Source organism: Elephas maximus, chromosome 1 (genome assembly GCF_024166365.1).
Source record: "Elephas maximus indicus isolate mEleMax1 chromosome 1, mEleMax1 primary haplotype, whole genome shotgun sequence".
Classification (NCBI taxonomy): domain Eukaryota; kingdom Metazoa; phylum Chordata; class Mammalia; order Proboscidea; family Elephantidae; genus Elephas; species Elephas maximus.
The window spans coordinates 7326848-7346094 of NC_064819.1; positions in this window are offsets into that span (position 1 = coordinate 7326848).

Genomic DNA, 19247 nt, shown 5'->3' on the forward strand with positions numbered 1-19247 from the left:
CTACATCTATGCAAAGTAGTGGAAACCCTGGTTGCTTAGCAGTTAAGTACTGCTTAAGTGCTACAGCTGCTAACCAAAAGGTCAGCAGTTTGAATCCACCAGGCACTCCTTGGAAACTCCATGGGGCAGTTCTACTCTGTCCTATAGGGCCGCTATGAGTCGGAATCGACTCCACGGCACTGGGTTTGTTTTTTGGTTTATGCAAAGTAGTTGGAATAGTGTTGGGTCAGAGTATACAAGTTCTGAGTATTTTTTAAGTAAGTGAAATTCAGGGCCTTTATATTCACTTGAAGGAAATATAACTGTGAATCTCTTTTTCCAAGGAGCTGGGTTCATTTAACCTTTCAAGAAAAAAAAAAAAAAAAATTCCAGTCAAACTCTTCCTTTATTTAACCGTTTTTTGGTCTAATAATTAGCCTTACTTACATATGAACAAGACTGTACCAGTAGAGGCCATGTGCTTCTCCTTCCATCTCTGTCAGTCCTGCTGCCCAAACCAAACAGAAGCCGGGTGCTGATTGGCCTTGTACGGGGCACATTCTGAATCCCATATACTTTGATGCTAGCACCATTGCAGCAGGCCTTCAAAATTGGCCCTGTCACTTTAAATATAATAGACAATAAATCATCCCTCTGAGACAGTCCCTAAGGAAAACAGGGAAAAAATAGAAATAGCATTTTAAAAGTCCTTTTCTGTTACAGTGCCTCGAGGGAGGTTTTAAAATTGGAGCTCTTTTAAAGTGAATTTTATGCTTTTGGGGCTTTTAAAATGCCTCTAGAATTAACCTTGAAATTCTATGACCAAATCTTCCACTCGGGGATCCTTTAATTTGGGGGTCTTTGTTATGCTAGTATTGTCATAGCTGCTCATCTCTGCCACTGTCCTTGGCGTCCTATTACCAATTAGCCCATTTTCTCCCGCTTTATATACCTGTTACCTCTCCCTCCTCCCTCTCCATCTTTTTGCCAGTATTTCTTGCCTGACCTTTCTTTCCATCTCCTTTTACTTTTTCTCTTCATCAGGTCTGGTTTTAGTTACCACTCCCTTGAGTTATCCTTTGATCTCTTGCACCTTAGACACAGATAATACTAATTAGGCCACTATGGAGCTGACCCAGGCTTTTCCAGTTGGTGGACTGGAGACACTGTCCCACTCCTTTTCCTAGGTACAGATGTCCCCCATTCAATCCCTCCTCATAAGTCTCTCCCTTTCTGATTCTTGTGCCCTTGCCCCAACTCTTAAGTTCTAGTTGATAATTAGATAGGAGAAGAGTGCCAGGAAAGCAAAGACATTAGACTTATTCTAGTTTGCAAAAGAACTTTAATCAAATCCTCAAAGGAATGAATGGAAGATGCAACTTTTTAATAAGCACAGGGTTATATGAAGGGTCAGGGTTTATGTTAAGGATGGGCAAAATCACAGGATGACTCTTGTGTAACCAGCACCCAGCTACAACCATTCAAGTTCATACAGTTTGATGTGGCCCAATAAAACAGTTATGGTTTAGTGGCCTTTATTATTCTCACAAATGAAAAGTCTATACTAAAAAAAAAAGTTCATCTTAATATTTAAAAAAAAAAAAAAAGAAATTCTAGGTAAATAACAGCACAACGACGACTGCTTTTTGATGCTACCTATCCTGCATGTCTTCTTAGACCTCCTGCTCTGTGAAGAAAGGGAGGAGAGTTCCAACTCAACATTGAGCTGCTATCTTTTGATAAATCGGGAAGGCCGAAGTATGAAGCAAAAAGCAGTGAGAAAACACTATTCTGACACCTTGTAGATTTATAGACTTTCCCAGTCTCCTTAACAGCCATTCATCTCACCTGGCCTGCCAGAGTCTCTCTAGCCACCCTCTGGGTGAGTGCTTATTACCAACAAGGCAGGAGTCAAATTATCCCAGGGAATTTACCAAGGGAGATAAATAAAAGCTGCCTAAACCAGTGTTTCTCATACTGCTTTCTCAGGAACATAAGCCTCATGAGATGCTCTGAAAATGTCCCACGGACACAGCATACACCGTAACCCCTTTGGAAATGGCAAGAGCAGGCCTTAGCATTTTAAAGGCACTGGGCAGGGCTACAATAAAAAAAACTGGTTAGCTTTGTTTCACCCAGTGTTGTCCTGAAACACTCTTATTTCAAATAAAATTGATTAAAAATGCTTTAGAAACTTTGGAAAAGCGTAGGCTAGGTACTTGCCTAAAGGAAGATCCAGGAGAATTATTTCGGAAGTGGTGATGTTTGAAACTTGGTGGCACAATGGTGAAGGGCTTGGCTGCTAACAAAAGGATCAGCAGTTGGAATCCACCAGGCACTCCCTGGAAACACTATGGGGGCAGTTCTACCCTGTCCTGTGGGGTCACTATAAGTCGGAATCTCAAGGATGGCAACGGGTTGCGTTTTTTTTTTTTTAATTTGTTTGTTTTGATGATTGTTAAATCAAATGATCAGATTTAAAAAAAAAAGTTAAAGAAGTAATAGTGCAGGTTTATATTCATGATTTTCAACACTAAAAGAGTGAGAGAGTGAGCCATTAAAAATGACCCATCGGAGGACTGCCAATTACCTACTAGGGAACCAACGCTGGAGAAAAATCAAAGGGGTTGAGGTCATGTTTTATTTCACGTGTAGCGCTTTTCAAATTCAGTCCTAACGAAACCTGATTAAAGTAAATCCCTTTTTTGCAGCCTGTGGAGTCTATAAGATTATGGTGTTAATGGAAGCGCAATTCGATCCGTCAGTAATGGTGCATGTCGGGACCCTGGCGCCTCTGACAAGTCCATTTTTTAAGACGTATTTATTGTTGTTTTTTTTTTTTTCTTCTCCCTTCTGTTCCCTGTATTGTGCGGTTTAATTGAACAGTTTCAAGTGATTCTTCTTCAGGGCCCATTAATTGATTTTATTTGTGTATTCTCTAGGGGTCAAGGAAAAGGGGGGAAAGAAAAAAAAAAAAACAATCAAATTGCAGCTCTGGTTTTCACTGTCTTATTCTCCATGGCAGTTCATAGCTCTGATTTTCTCACTTGTCTTTCTCTGCCTCCATCTTTTCTCTTGTGATTTTCACAAGGTGAATTTTTATTTGTTTGTTTAGTTTAATATCACTGATTTATTCAATTCTGTTAGTGGCTCACCATTAAAAAAATAATAAAATGCACCTGAATCTGATAAATCCATTAGTTCCTCATAATAAAGCCAGTTGAAGGGTGAAAATTTCAGAGAAACAATTGTAAAACCTTATATTCTGAAGATAAAGCCCCGTTGCATTTTCTTTTTGACATAATGTAACACAGTCCCCTGAGGTATGATGTGACATGTGTACACACACACCCACATGTTCGCTCACACAACACACCACCATAGCTGGATGCACTATGTCTGTTAAGTAAAAACATAGAAGCTATAAGATTCACACAATAATATTCTTCAGAAGATGGAAGTCCTAGCTTGAAACAGAGACTCTGCCAAGTGCACGAGCTATACGTGTATGTATACAGGCCACAGAATCATACCTGAAGAGACTGTCTTATTACATCCAAACGAGTATCATTTTTGAGTCCTTATTATGTGTCCAAGAAAAACTAAACCAGTCATGTGGAGCTGATTACGACTCACGGTAGCCCCATCTGTTGCCAAGTAGAACTACGCTCCACAGGGTTTTCATGGTTGTGACTTTTGTGAAGCAGGTAGACAGGCCTTTCTTCCAAGGTGACTCTGAGTGGGTTGAAACCACCAACTTTTTGGACAGTAGTTGTATGAATCGACTCGACAGCACTGGGTTTGGTTTTTATTTGGTTGGTTGTATACTTAACGACCCGCACCTGTCAGCATCAGGTAGCAGCTAATCCCCACAACAGTCCTATGAAGCAGATATTGCTATTACCGTGTACTTGTCCAGATCTGAGACTGGGAGCTATGAAATAATCTGCAGAGGATATAGTTGGATTTTAAATCTGAGTTCAATTTGCTCCAGTGCCTCTACTGTTCCACTACTTCGAAATACCTTTGCCTTGGAAGCTCAATTTGCAATGGCTTTTATTCTATTTAAGATAGGAATATAATAAAGTCTTTAGAGAAGGGTCATTTTTTTTTTTTCACTACTGCATCTCCGGAGTAGGCCCTAACAAACCTTAACTGAGGGACTGAATAAGACATCATCCTCTATCACTATCACATAGTCCCTGCTTTGAGCTTCAATCCCAGATCAGTTCTTTATGAGTATGGTGCTGACGACGCTGGCACAAAAACAAGAAAGACACAGGGCAGGTATACGCTAAAGGCTGTACCAACAAACTCCGGGGACAAACTGCCTCCAGCCTCTAACACCGCCTTGTTGTTTCTTCACAAGCCATACCCTTCTCTCTGCTCATTTCCTGCCCCTCACCCCAATTCTCTGGACGCAGCTGACAAAGATTTACCAGCCTGGATTTTTTTGAAAAGTAGATTAAGTTCACCTTTAACACACAATTTTTTTTTTATGCAAAAATATGTCATTGGCTTCTGTTCCCAACTATTTCTCCCTGAGAGTTTCAAGAGAGGGATTGAGAGATTACGATTCAAACCGTTATTGAGAGAAAAGTGTGTGTGGGTGGGGGGATAGAAGAAGGCAGGTATAGGAGGAAGTACTTTTTGCTTGTTTCCTTTTCATCGGTAGCTTGAAAGAGAAAGTGAAAAGTTATATATTTATTTTCAACAAATCACCAGAACATCTCCAAGTGAAGAACATATATGTTAGAATGGTTGGTAAATTGGAAAGCTCCGAAGGGCAACCTCCTTGTTGAAGGGGTGCACCCTGTGCTCTGGTCTTACATTTCAGAGAAAGCACCACGCTATGTCACGTCTCCACACCTCTGTGTCCTTTCTCTTTCCCATCTGTCTATGACATCTGCCTTTCTGGAACCCCTTGACCTCCAGCAGCCTTTGACAAACTTTTACTTGTTTTATGAGACTCTGTTCAGTCCTCACCTCAAGGATTATTTTTCTTGATAAATACTAGCAGTAAAATTCTCTAGAGGGCAAGTGAGAAAGAGACGAACTGAGGTAAGGTTGCCCCCATCTGAAGCCAGGTGCAGAAAATTGGGTGGTTGGGAGATGTGGTTACAAAATCCTTAAGTGGTTGTGGCAGGTGGACCACTATACCATGGGAAAGAAAACAGTTTGACTCCTGGGGAATTGCTGGGAAAAAAAAAAAAAAAAAAGAGAGAGAGAGAGAGAACATGCTTGTTAATATGCTTGTGAATGGGACCTCATCCCATGTAGCAGATAGGCTGATGTAGGGAAGGATCTTCGCCCCTCCCTACGCTGAGATACGTGCCCTCCTCTGGGTCCCCAGGACCTGCAAATCCCTATATCAAAGTAAGTGTCACATTCTACCATAACCATTGGTTTGTATGGATCTATGCTGCTAACCAAAATGTCGGCAGTTAAAATCCACCAGCTACTCCTTGGAAACCCTATTGGGCAGTTCTACTCTATCCTACAGCGTTGCTATGAGTTAGAATTGACTCAATGGCAATGAGTTTGGTTTTTTGTTGTTGTTGTTGTTGTTTTATTTTCAAAGCTGAATTAAGTCATGTTCACCTCTCTATCCCTAGTCTCTCCCTCAGTTCCTGGTATATAAGAGATGCTCAGTAAATACTTTCTAGCACAAATGAAGCAGCCCTGGTGGCACAGTGGTTAAGAGACCTGCTGCTGACCTTCGAATCCACCAACCACTCCTTGGAAACCCTGTGGGGGCAGTTCTACTTTGTCTTATAGGGTTGCTATGAGTCGGAATCGACACAATAGCAACTGGTTTGGTTTTGGGTTTTTGATAGAGCAAATGAAAGAATGAACACAAAGGAAATTATATGAACTACTATAAAACTACAATGGAAGTATAATTCTCGGAGCTAGTGGCATAAAAAAGGAGAATCAGGGCAAAGATATTATTCTTGTTATTCTTGTTAGGTGCCATCAAATCAATTTTGACTCATAGCAATCTCAAGTGACGGAATAGAAGTGCCCCACAGGGTTTTCTAGGCTGTGATGTTTATGGATGCAGGTCTCCAGGTCTTTCTCCCAAAATGCTGCTGGGTGGGTTCAAACTACCAACCTTTTTGGTTAGCAGAGAAGTGCTTAACCATTGTGCCACAAGGGCTCATTGGGGCTAAGATGAAGACGTAGAAGAATTATGAATTTAGCAGTATTAAGGTGACTTAGGACTCCCTCAATGGCACAAACAATTGAGCATCTGGCTACTAACAAAAAGGTTGACAGTTCGAATCTATCCAGAGGCTCCTCAGAAGAAAGGCTTGATGACCTACTTTTCAAAAGACCATAGCCATTGAAAACCCTATAGAGTGCAGTTCTACTCTGCAACACATTGGGTTGCCACGACGGCCAGCCGTTTACTGGTGAGGTTACTTAGAAGTAAGAACGGCAAGGCTTTGCCTTGCTTACTTGGGACACATTATCAGGAAAGACTGTCACTAGACAAGGGCATCATGGTTGGTAAGTGGAGAATCAGTGAAGGGGAGAGGGGCCCTTCATGAGATGGAGTGACACAGTGTCCAAAATAATGGACTCGAACATACCAGTGATCATGAAGACGGCAGATGACCAGGCAACGTTTTTGTTCTGTTATATATAAGGTCACCATGAGTCAGAGCCAGTCTGAAGGTAAGTAACAACTACAACGAGGTTAAATAAGACTCTTATCAACTGGACAGAAAATAGTTTCTAGGTCACAAAATATCTCAAATTGAAACAACAAACTGACAAAAGAAGTTTTAGAATATCCTGCCTATGATCAAATACTCATCAGTTTTCAGCTCACTTACACTGGATATGTCATTAGTAAAGACCAATCTTTAGAAAAAGATATTTTGATAACGTAGAGGGTCAGTAAAAGAGATGAGATGAGATGAATTGTCACAACTATGAACTCATATATATCAACGATCACAAAGATAGCCCAGGACAAGGCAACATTTTCGTCTGCTATATAGAAGGTCACCATGAGTCAGGGCTAACTCAAGGGCAACTAACAACAACAGCATAGAGTGAGGGTAAATAAAATCAATATTTACCTCCATGGGGTAACCCTGTGGGATCCGCAGACCACGCACCATGTAGCTTTAGCCCTTTGCTCCTGGAATTGCCTCTGTTACAATTGTTCCCTGTTTAAGGCAACCGTGTTGTAGGTATGTGTGTATATACAGTGAGGTGGTGGGAGCAGAGAGCTATGTCCTCAAAAGGCCATTGACAAGATGAACATATTTTACTTGGGAGGATATGAATATTGAATCAATACACTTTCTCATTAGCATATTAGTGGAGTGCAGCATCTTCATCAAAATGCTTACTTGTTAGGTGGGTGTACAGGATTCTTCCAACGTGATGTATTTAGAAAATGCCACCTTCTACTTCTGATACTGCTGGCAAACTCACTTTGAATCAGAGAAGATATTGTACAGGGAGGTGATACTCTTTTTTTCACAAACCATGTGTCTTTATTTTATTTTCTTCTAATTGTCTCCTGGGATGTCAACACAATAGTAGCCTATAACCTTCCTGGAAGCAATCTAACCCAAGGAAAAGCAAATAGAAGCACAGGAACAACATAACTATACTCAATTTCACATCAGAAGAAGGATTCTGTGTGGCATTAGTTTGGTCTGATTTTACGATCACTTTCCACTGAAGCCTTTTCTCTTGTTACAAAAATACAGTCTCTTCAATCTTGGCTTCCACTGACAAAGGAATTTAGATAACAGATTATTTTACCTGTAGCTACAGGTAATTTCAGTGAGCATAGTCGTCTTCCTGTCTTGTACCTAGTCTCCCTAAATGATCAAGTCTGCCAGCAGATTGTGCACTTAAATTTCTTCTCCAAATTAAAGGATTCCTCTCATATGCTCACTATTATTTATATAGATAATGCCTAAATTTGTGCTGAAATTCAGGGCAAGGGGCCACTTTGCTCAACTTGGTTGGACTTCATTCTAGCTTTTGATTAAATAATTTCAATCCAATCTTGACCTATGTAATACACCAAAACCAAAGAAACATGTTCTCCAATACTTTCTGCCATATGAAAACAGATCATAGTCTTTGAAGCTAATATATTGAGGTTTTCAAGTACATGAACAAACTGAACAAATTAAACTTTCTTAATAATTAGAGCGGGTGTTAAAGGTACCTGTATTTCAGCTTCACTCTGCTGCTCTAAGCAAAATCAGACAGCGTAGCTAGTAAATAAATCAATATCAACTGAACTAATAAGAGCACAATGAACAAGTGTGCCTGGATTTTTCTCCCTGGCCTTCTAGGTCCAAACCTCTTCTCCGATTTTAGCTTTAGCCTTGCATGACTGTCCGAGGTATCGTGCTTTGGCCTCCAAGATAGCCACTGTTGAGCCAACATGTGTGGGACCAGATCAGAAGAAATTGCCCAACAGATTTGCAGGGCTTGTCAAGGCCTGAAATGGTGGAAATCAGATGATTATATTTGCATTGCATAATTGGCAGAGCCTGTCACAACATTGCTGGAGCCAGCAGCTGCTCTCTGCTGAGAACTAATTCTACCTGATCTATTTAACATTCTAATGAATTTGATCCTCTACACATTCAACCAGAAGCCAGAAAGCACAGTTTATGGCTAAACCTGAATTTGCTGACGGATGATAAGAGGCCCCTCTGATGGTAAAAATTAATTAGAGAAGGGTGCTGTCAGTGTTAGGCAACCCTTTATTTTGGGTCATGTTTTTCTCCTCTTCCAGGAAGAAACCTTCAGAATATCCCCTTCTATCCTCAAACAAGAACTCTTGAAAATCAGAAGTGAATTTAGACACTATCTAGAGAGATCTGATCTAAGACTTTCTTCCACAGGATCCCTTAAGCTTTTGCCAGAAACATCCAGGAAGGGGGACATCCCTCTAACACAAGGCAACCTAATGCATTTGAGAGAAACTCAATTTCTTACAAAGTTCTGTTTACTAACTTGGGTGTTCCTTCCTTCTCTGTAATTTCTACCCTTTGCCCTAATTCTGCACTCTTGGTTGAGAACCAACTCTAATGTCTTATTGGGCAACTCTTCAATTAGATGAAGGCAGTCATCATGCCTACATGCTCCTCTTTTAAACCTTCTCTTTCCAGTTAAGCTTTTCTCAATGCTTTCAAATAGTCCCTTTGGCCCTTGTTCTCAGTGCAGGCCGTAGAATGTGTACTCTCCTTTGAATTCCTTTCACTGGGCCATCGTTTCTTTGAAAGTGAGATGCAAATGGGGTCACTAATTCAAATGTCACCCAGCAATACGGAGTGATTTAGGGTTATGTTTTTGACACCATATTTTCGGATCCTGCCTATCAAGACAGTTCTACTCTGTCCTGTAGGGTCGCTATGAGTCGGAATCGACTCCACGGCAGTGGTTTTGGTAGTGGACCTATCAAGAACAGATGTAACACGTGAGGTCATCATGAGTTGGAACTGACTCAATGGCAATGGTTTTTTTTTTTTTTGGTTGGTTTCTGTTTTTATAAGATGGGCATGTGGTGAGCTCCTAAGGGGACCTTCCATGTGTGACACAGGAGAGCTGAGGGACACTGACTCCATCAGCTGGGTATTTTTAGAAGACATTGTTTTAAACAGCTAAGAAATTTTCTCAGTGTTCTATTTTATGGAGGTGTCCTTTGATATATGATAGAGATAGATAGGTATATACACACATATATATGTGTGTGTATGCGTATATATGTATGTATGTGTGTATATATATGTATATATACACACACGTATACAGGTAGTGTCCAACTTACGACATATTTGAGTTATGACAGGCTTATGACTGTATTTTTTTTTTCTTGGTACCTCTTATCTTTAGTAGTGTGTAAAAAAATAAAAAATTACATACAGTGTTGCATCATGTAATTTGCTGATATCATTCTCAGATGTTCACTCTCACATTTTCAAAGATCAGATTTATGAAGATACTGATAATAAAAGGCAATAATCATGAAAACTAACACAAACGACAAAAAAAGTGGTATTTGACTTACGTCTGAACCAGCTTATGACAGAGTCATCAGAATGGAAACCCATAGTAAGTCAGGGTCTACCTGCATGTGTGTGATGTATATGTGTTTTAAAGGTACCTACATGTCCAGATCCAAGTAGCTTTCCCCAGCTGTGTTCATATAATTGCAAAAATATACATATACTTAGTGTTTTTTTCTAAATACTCAGAAATCCTATAAACAAAAACATAAACCCAAGTATTATAATGGAGCAAACTAGTTTCCATAGGACGTTAAAGATGGAAATTACTGTAAATATCCATTAAACTTAAATATGCTGCTCAAGTGAGGCTGCAATTTGTAGCTTTGAAGGAAATGGTCAGAAGTGATGAAGCCCCTGGACATTGGGACATGAACACTATTGCAAAAACAGGAAAAAAAAAAAAAAAAACACTGTATATTTTTTCTTTCTATTTGCTGATATATGTTTTGTAAGCCAATATCTAATTTCAAAGGGCTTTCATACTTGTCCAATAGTTGTTGAAAACAGAATATAATTAAAAGTAAATTTCTCTAAACACCATGCCTCCTTAAAATGTGGACTATAAGGTCCACAGATAAGGAAATGGGATACAAGTACACTGCAGTCTATCATATTGACTTTCAACAGTTTTCCTATTATATAAACATATCAAAAATACCTGGAGGCTGAGGTAGGGCTGTAAAATTATTTGGCACATGCAAGAGAATTTGAGAACTAGCTTAGAGGCAGAGTAAATAATAGAAACATTAGTTATTTCAGTTACGGGAAAAGGGGTGACAAATGTCATGCTCTTCCATAGCACCTATTTTCTCCACTCCAGTCTAAAAAGAATCTCTTCAGAGAATTAGCTCTGCTACGTCTGAGAACCTTCTTCAAAAATACAGCAACAATATAGTAATGCATTTTCAAGTAGAGATCCCAAAGCTTTTTTTTTTTTTTTTTTAATTTAAATGACTACTGAATGGACTTCCCTTAATCCCAAATTGTTTTGCATTTAGCATTTTAGCTGCCAGAAGGTACTGTCAAAAAAGACAGACTGCTTAAGGGAAAAGAAAAGTTAATGAACTAACAAGGGAGCCATAATTATTCCACAAACCAAGGGAAAGATGGAATGGTTTCCAAGGGGGAAGTGGATGCATCAAAATGTTTTTGTTAGAAACTCAAAGCAGTGAGTTTTAAAGACTAAACTGGGGGGAGGGGGAAGAGAAATGTAGTGTCTGATTAGTACTTTACTGTCAATAACCTGGGGACAATTGTATAACATTGCTCTCCTGTGTAGACAAGCAACAAGAAAAGGAAAATAAGAAAGGAGGACCAGTCTTGTCCATCAGGTGAATGGTTTTTTTGCCGTATGGCGTTAGATGCTGCAAAGATGATGCCAGTGACTGGGAGGCCATTGCGTGGGCTTTTGGGAAGAAACACACATGCCTGACACCTGTCAAATTGCTCAAACAGTGAGTTGGCACATATACAACTAAATTAGAATGATTTAACCTTCATTAGCTCCTACCTGTGTTGATGGAGGTAGAGAGAGCAATTTTCAAACATTTTATTTTGGGTGGGAGAGATGGAGGCTTGATTTTAGACTGGATGGAATTTCTGTGAGTAGACTGAATAGCACTGTCTCGTGCTTCTGTGCTGTCAGGCTGCACACCCAGAACTGTGTTTATTCGGAAACTGTGACCCCAGAGTTGAGAATACCTCGTGTTCCGGGGTTTTCAGTAGAGGAATAAGATGAATTGTCTACTGACAGGGTGTGTGTGTATGTATATATATATATATGAGTAGTCTAGGATTTATGGAACAAATAAATATTGTGCCAGAACAGCTGGCAAGCATGAGTAAGAGCACAAACTGCTGGTATGTTATTTGCAACCACCCACATACATACTGTGAGCTGCAACTCAATGAGTGGATGACTACAGCGGTTATGAGAAAAGCAGGAATAAATACAGTGAAGTTTAAAGAACGCCTGATATGAAAGATATTTTGTTTCTCAGCAGAGACCTCGGTTTTAGAAAGGCAGTTTAGGGTAGTGGTTAAGAGAGCAGGCTCTGAAGCTAGACTGCTTAGGTTCATAATTTCATATACACCAGTGCAGCACAGTGCATTACTCAATATGGCCCTTCTAGCTATGGTCTTGTGACTCACACACAACAAATGAGTGAGACTATGCAAATGAAGTATATGGAACCTGTGATGGTTGAGGATGTGTATCAGCTTGGCTAGGCCATGATTCCCAGTATTGTGTGGTTGTCCACCATTTTATGCGCCGTAGTTCCTGACCCCCACATATTGATGATGCAGGATTGGTGTAAGGTGTCTTGGATTCAAGCCTTCCAGGAGTGCATGACTCATGCCCCATTCTTACTAAAGTTATGCCCTTTTCTGGTTTGTGGCCTGCATCTAAGATATATGTGTGTGTCCTGGTGAGGGTCTATCTCTCTGCATCTGGATCCCACACCTGGTTCATGGTCAATTGACCTTCTCAGAAACCTGCTGTTTGACTTGCCGATTCTGAGATTCACTGGCCTCCACAGCCCCTTGGGCTGGCAGCCTATTGTGTGACCTGATTCTCTAGCTTCTGCAGCCTTGTAAGCCAGTAAATAGCCTGTAGTCTGAACTGCTGGTTTGGGCTCCTCAGCGCCTGCAGCGATGTGAGTTCATAGAAGCCTACACCTGACCCACAAATTTGGGACTTGCTAGCCTCCACAAATGTCTAGCCATTTCCTTTATATGGTCCATGAGTTCTACGAGATGTTGCAGCAAATTAGGGAACCCAAAGATGGGAGGGAGAGCACTGAGGGAGGATGGAGTAGCCGATGTTAGAGATGATGGAGTGGTACAGCAGCTTGGAAAAGCTGGACATTTGGGACATCTTTAACTTCTGCTTCGTTGCGACAAGCTTTGTGCTGATCTTTATAAAAGAAATTATTCATTTAACTAGTCATGAGCAGTGGAATTGGAACGAGTCACTTAACCTCTCTAAGCCTCAGTTTCCTTATCCATAAAAAAGGTTTGCAATGTCACCCGCCTTGTAGAGTTATGGAGAGACATGAATATGTTAGTTCTCCTAAAGAACTAACCACAATGCTTAACATGTGAGATGTTTCTAATAAATGTTAGATATTAACAGCATTGTTAATCATGGTTTGGCACATTCTGATTTAAGATGTCACTGGCTCTTTTTTCCCCCCAAATATGACCCTTTTTCAGTTGAAGGCAGAACAGCAGCAGCTAATTAAGTTGGGGCCCATGGAGAAGAGGTATGGAATATACTAGGGTTTGAGATTTTTTTTAACACTCCAAAGGGAAATATTTCTTTGTAAAATGATGATCATGTTCATGGAATGGTTTAAACATTGCCTATTTCCATGGGAAAATGGAAATAAGCAGTTCTTACATATGGTTTTGACTTTCACATGTATAAAAAGATATTTGAGCTTCTCTTTTTGTTTGGTTCCCTGAACCTTCTTATGCACATGCCTACTGTAATCAGGTTTTTTTCCAGGTCTGTGTGAAACATTACATTACTGACTTGAAGTTCAGGAAAGAGAGAAAAAGTTCTGTTAAGAAAATGCAAGTTAAATCACTTACTGGACAAGTGTTCTGACAAAAGTTATTATTGTTTGTTATGGATTGAACCGTGTTCCCCAAAAATGTGTATCAACTTGGCTACTACATGATTCCCAGTATTGCGTGATTGTCTGCCTTTTTGTCGTCTGATGTGATTTTCCTATGTGTTGTAAATCCTACATCTATGAGGTTAGCGACAATCATGTTAATGAGGCAGGACTCAATCAACAAGATTAAGTTGTGTCTTGAGTCAATCCCTTCGGAGATATAAAAGAGAGCAGAGAGACAGGGAGACCTCATACCACAAAGAAACAAGAGCCAGGTGAATATCCCATCCTTTGGAGCTAGGGTCCCTGCACTGAGAAGCTCCTCAGCTGAGGAAGACTGATGACAAGGGCCTTCCCCCAGAGCCAAAAGATAACAGAAAACCTTCCCCTGGAGCTGGCACCCTAAATTCAGACTTCCAGCCTCCTAGACTGTGAGAGTAAATTTCTCTTTGTTAAAGTCATCCATTTGTGGTATTTCTGTTATAACAGCACTAGAAGACTAAGACGTTGTTGTTAGGTGCCATTGAGTCAGTTCTGACTCACAGCAACCCTTTGTACAACAGAATGAAACACTGCCTAGTTCTGCGCCAACCTCATGATCGTTGTTATGCTTGAGCCCAGTGTTGCAGCCACTGGGTCAATCCATCTCATTGAAGGTCTTCCTCTTTCATTGACCTTCTACTTCATCAACTATGATGTTCTTCTTCAGGGACTGATTCCTCCTGATAACATGTCCAAAGTATGTGATCAAAGTCTCACCATCTTCACTTTAAGGAGCGTTCTGGTTATACTTCTTTCAAGATAGATCTGTTTGTTCTTTGGCAATATTCTTCGCCAATACCATAATTCAAAGGTGTCAATTCTTCTTCAGTCTTATTTATTGCCAGCTTTCGCATGCATATGAGGCAATTAAAAACACTATGGCTTGGATCAGGGTATCTTAGTCTTTAAAGTGATGTCTTTGCTTTTTAACACTTTAAAGAGATCTTTTGCAGCAGATTTACCCAATGCAATGTGTCTGTTGACTTCTTGACTGCTGCTTCCATGGACGTTGATTTGGTCTCAAAGTAAAATGAAATCCTTGACAACTTCAATCCTTTCTCTATTTATCATGCTGTTGCTTATTGGTCCAGTTATGAGGATTTTTGTTTTCTTTATGTTGAGGTGTCGTCCATACTGAAGGCTGGTCTGTGATCTTCATCAGTAAGTGCTTCAAGTCCTCTTCACTTTCGGCAAGCAAGGTTGTACCATCTGCATGATGCAGGTTGTTAATGAGTCTTACGACAAAAGTTACATAGACTGTATATATGGTGCCGAACTTAATAAAACATATCAAGTGAACTGCAGCTGGTGATCTAGTTTTAGCCAGCACCTGAGAGACCCATGAGTCCATGGTCTGTGGTTATATTGTTTATCGACTACCACGACTACCTAGTACATGGCCAGGCACAGAGGAAGTGCTCACTAATAGCTGCTAAGTCAATGATTTGTCTCTGTTGCATGTGACATGTGCAGGTCCCATTCTGAAAGTTTAGTTCATCATAGTTAGGATATCTTTCTTTAATTATAGCTATTACTTTGATCAAATAGCTGATACTGTGCACTTTAAAGATCTTATCCCTAATCAGTTTTTGCAGGTGAAGAAAAAAATTACCAAAGGCTGGCTAAATTCAAGGCTGCACAGCTAGTAAGAGCTAGAACCAGATTTGAACCCCCACATCCCAATTGCTGTCCATTTCCACATGTCTCATCACTGTTACTTTCAAATTTGTTCATTTGTCAGCTGCTCTGTTCCTGGCTATGTGATGTGAGCTAAGGTGGTCATGATAATCTCTATTTGCTTTATCCCTATAAGAACACTTCTTATGCAACAGGAAGCACTAATTGTTCCCTTCCTGCCCCCCCACCACCACCAAATAAAGATTTATGCAACTAGGTGGCAGGGATATTCTTCTTTAAAAAAAACAAGCGTATTACTTTCAAGGAGTTCCAAGGAATACATTTACAATTTCATATACATTTGAGTTTACTATTTGCATAGTCCTCACTCAGCTGCGTTAACTTCACCAAAACGGTTAAACGTTACCATTCACCAAATGGGTCCCAACATCTGCCCTGAGACCCAAGGGTTTTCAACTGTAATGGGTCTTTGTGTTTATATCTGTTTATCACGCTAAGAAATATTATTAATAAATCACTATTTTTCCATTGGAAGTAGGCCAGTGTTCTTTTAGATATGCCAAGGTGAATATTCTTGGGTTTAAGATGTAAGTGAGGAGGATTCCAGCCACCCTTTTAATTATGAGGAAATAACAGAATTCGGTGGTGCAGAAAACCCGTCTGCAGTCTCGCCCAGAGGGGATTCTTTTAGGTGACTTTGTTACACCCAGATCAGATAGGAAAATCCTCATTCATTTTTAGTCACAGCAAGGGCCAACTCGAAGTTTGCTTTCTGAAAATCGTCACATACTCAAAGTTCTCACAATAAGAATAATAAAATCCAATGAAAGCACAGCTTTTCTGGGACAGTCTCATTCATCTCAAATACTTGAAAAAGAGCTGTAGTCTTTGATCTTCATCAGTAATCAATATCAGAATTAATGAACTAATGATCCCCTATAAGAAAAGTGGAAACCCTGGTGGTGTAGTGGTTAAGTGCTACGGCTGCTAACCTAAAGGTCGGCGGTTCAAGTCTGCCAGGTGCTCCCTGGAAACTCTACAGGGCAGTTCTACTCTGTCCCATAGGGTCGCTATGAGCCGGAATCTACTCGATGGCAACGGGTTTGGTTTGGTTATAAGATAAGCTAGATATCCAAGTGACTGGTTTAAGTAATCAACATATATACTTAAGAAAGGTGCTTGCCATTAATGAAAAATGACACAGAGACAGTATGAGTCTAATAATAGTAATGGTAATTATAACTTATATTTTTACTGTGTGTCAGGTCCTATTCTGAGTGATTTATATTTATTTACTCACTTACCCCTACCATAATTCTATAAGGAAAAGCTGTTCACACTCCCAGACTATGTTGTTACAGACCAAGACAGATTAGATTTGAAAGGTGAAGCGATTTTACTGAGGTCTCAGTTAGTGAGTAGTATGTCCACACTGACCTCCCCGCCTACCCCCTGTCAGTCTACCTCCAGAGCATAAACTCTTAACTTTCATACGTATTACATGGCATAGGCTAGTGGATTGGTTCCCAAACTCCAGGTCCAGGGCAGATGCAAATTCTAAACTTTTCAGCAGTCTCCAGGTAAATGAGAAAAAAATAGGCATAAGAAGGAAACATTTCAAAAAGCTAAACTTTTTCCAATGAAAAGGATAGCCTTTAATCCACTTCTTTTTAATGGTCATTTACTTATTTTTGTAATCAAGGAAATGGTATATGCCATCTAGTTTCCTTTTTTTTTTTGAACAATATGTTTATTTGCAAAAATAATCATATTGCTTATTTACTTGTATAGAAAAGTTTAAAAGTTGGTGAACAGATGCCATTCTCCCAAGTTAAACAGAAAATAAATTTTCAGCGTTAAAAGAAGAAAGGCATCTTTAAGGCATCAGAGTGTGCCGGCCAGGTCCGCGCCCCTGTGAGGAGGGTCTCTACTCAGGCCCCAAGGGTGAGAATGTCAGAGGTCAGCAAGAAGGGGGATGAGGGCAGCCACGTGAATAAAGGCCTGAGAGAGAGAAAGACTGAGGTGAAGGAAAAGAAGGAGAGGCTGTTCCAAGCCTAAATGATGTGAAGAATTTATGGAAACAGAAAACTCTGGGGGTGGCGGCAATATTTTATTTGGGGATGTGGTGGCTTGGCTTAACCTGATTTTGAGCATGTTGAGTTTGTGGTGAGGGGTTCAAGTGGGAAAATGTCTGGCAAACAATAGAAAGAAAAGTATTAGTTTCCCAGGGGGTCGGGGGCGGAGGGGGGAACTAAATTCTTCAAGGTAAGCAATGTGGTCAGCCTCTGAGGACAGGGTGGAGGGGGGTAGTTAATTTCTCAGCCTTGACACTTGTCCCTTCTGCCACATGGCTCATCTCCTCCTTGGAGATTTGCTGTCGCAGGTGAGTGCCGTCATACAGCACCGGCTTGGGGCAGGGTGCACCCCCACTTTACCCTGAGCCTAAATGCCCACCTCTTAATTTTTCAATTCTGAAAGGCCAGGAGTACAGGATAACAAAAGGGAAATTAACACGAAGTATAATTTTTTTTTTAATAAGTATATGATTAGATCAATGACTTTTAATCTTTTTTTAGGTGGTTTTGAGAATTTGGTGAATCTCCCCGTACATACACGTAATTGTGTACCGTCACCAGGCAGCTCCTCAAGAAGACCTAGATTCCTTGATCCCCATACTTAGGTAAGAAAGGGAGACTTGGGAGGTACAGGAAATCCTACCTTGGCATGTTTAAGGTTGGTTTACACCCACGGATGACTGATGTGGGGAATATACTTTCCCTGCAGTGACAGTTAGCAGGCTTCTTCCTTTAACACAAGGGGCAAGTCTTAGTCTATGGCTCCCAAGAGTCAAACATAAACCAGAACATAGTACGTTTGTAACGGGTATAAGAGATACACGTGTGCTGTACCAGAAAGTACTTTCATTACAGGATTGACCTTAATAAAACAAGGCTTTGTTGTTTGTTGTTAGCTGCTATCAAGTTTGCTTTGACTCATGGCCCCTTATGTATATAACATACAAAGCTTTGTCTGGTATGTTCGAGTCCACTGTTGTGGCTATACAACAAGGTTTATTAACGCCCAAATCCAAAGTGTCATACCGACTCATGACACATACTAACTAAACACAAACTTACAAACATATTTCCAGAATCCTGATGAGTGCTATAGCTCTATACCCAAAGTTTTATTGGGGGAACATCATAGAAGCATTGTGCTACCAAACAGTTATTAGCTGCCATCAAGTTGGTTCCCAACTCATGGTGACTTTATGTGTCACAGAATAGAACTGCTCCATAGGGTTTTCTTGGCCATAATCACCAGGCCTTTCTTCCACAGAGGTACTGGGTAGGTTTGAATCCCGCTTTTAAGTTACCAGTCAATTGCAAATTGCTTGCACCACCTGGGCTTCTTTCCAAACGCTGAACAAAGATTTTCTACAGCCCTTCCCTATCCACGTTTCTCTCCCCAAACCTGCACACATGCTATAGGATTTGTTCAAATCTGTTCAAAATGTGAGCCACGGCCCCTTTTATCTCTATTTTTCACTCATTAGTATCTTCTGTCTTCACTCCTCAGGTTCCTTTCTTCACTCCTCAGGTTCCCTCCTCCAGCCCACTGTTTCCCTTTCTTTAGTTGGTCTCTCCATGAGCTTTCCTATGTAGAGATAACAATGGCTTTCTCTTTGAAAGACAGGTAGTTAGCAAAGCAGCAAACAAAGACTAGATGTAGACAGAGCACTCTTGAGTCAAACTGGATTCAATGAAAACAGAAACTGTATTTGTTCTGTTTTCAGCCATATTCTGAATACTTCGCACAGTGTCTGGCAAGTAATACTCGCTCAATAAATATTTGCCTACATACACGAAGAAGCCTGATTGAAATTTGGCTCGAGTTTAGGATTGGA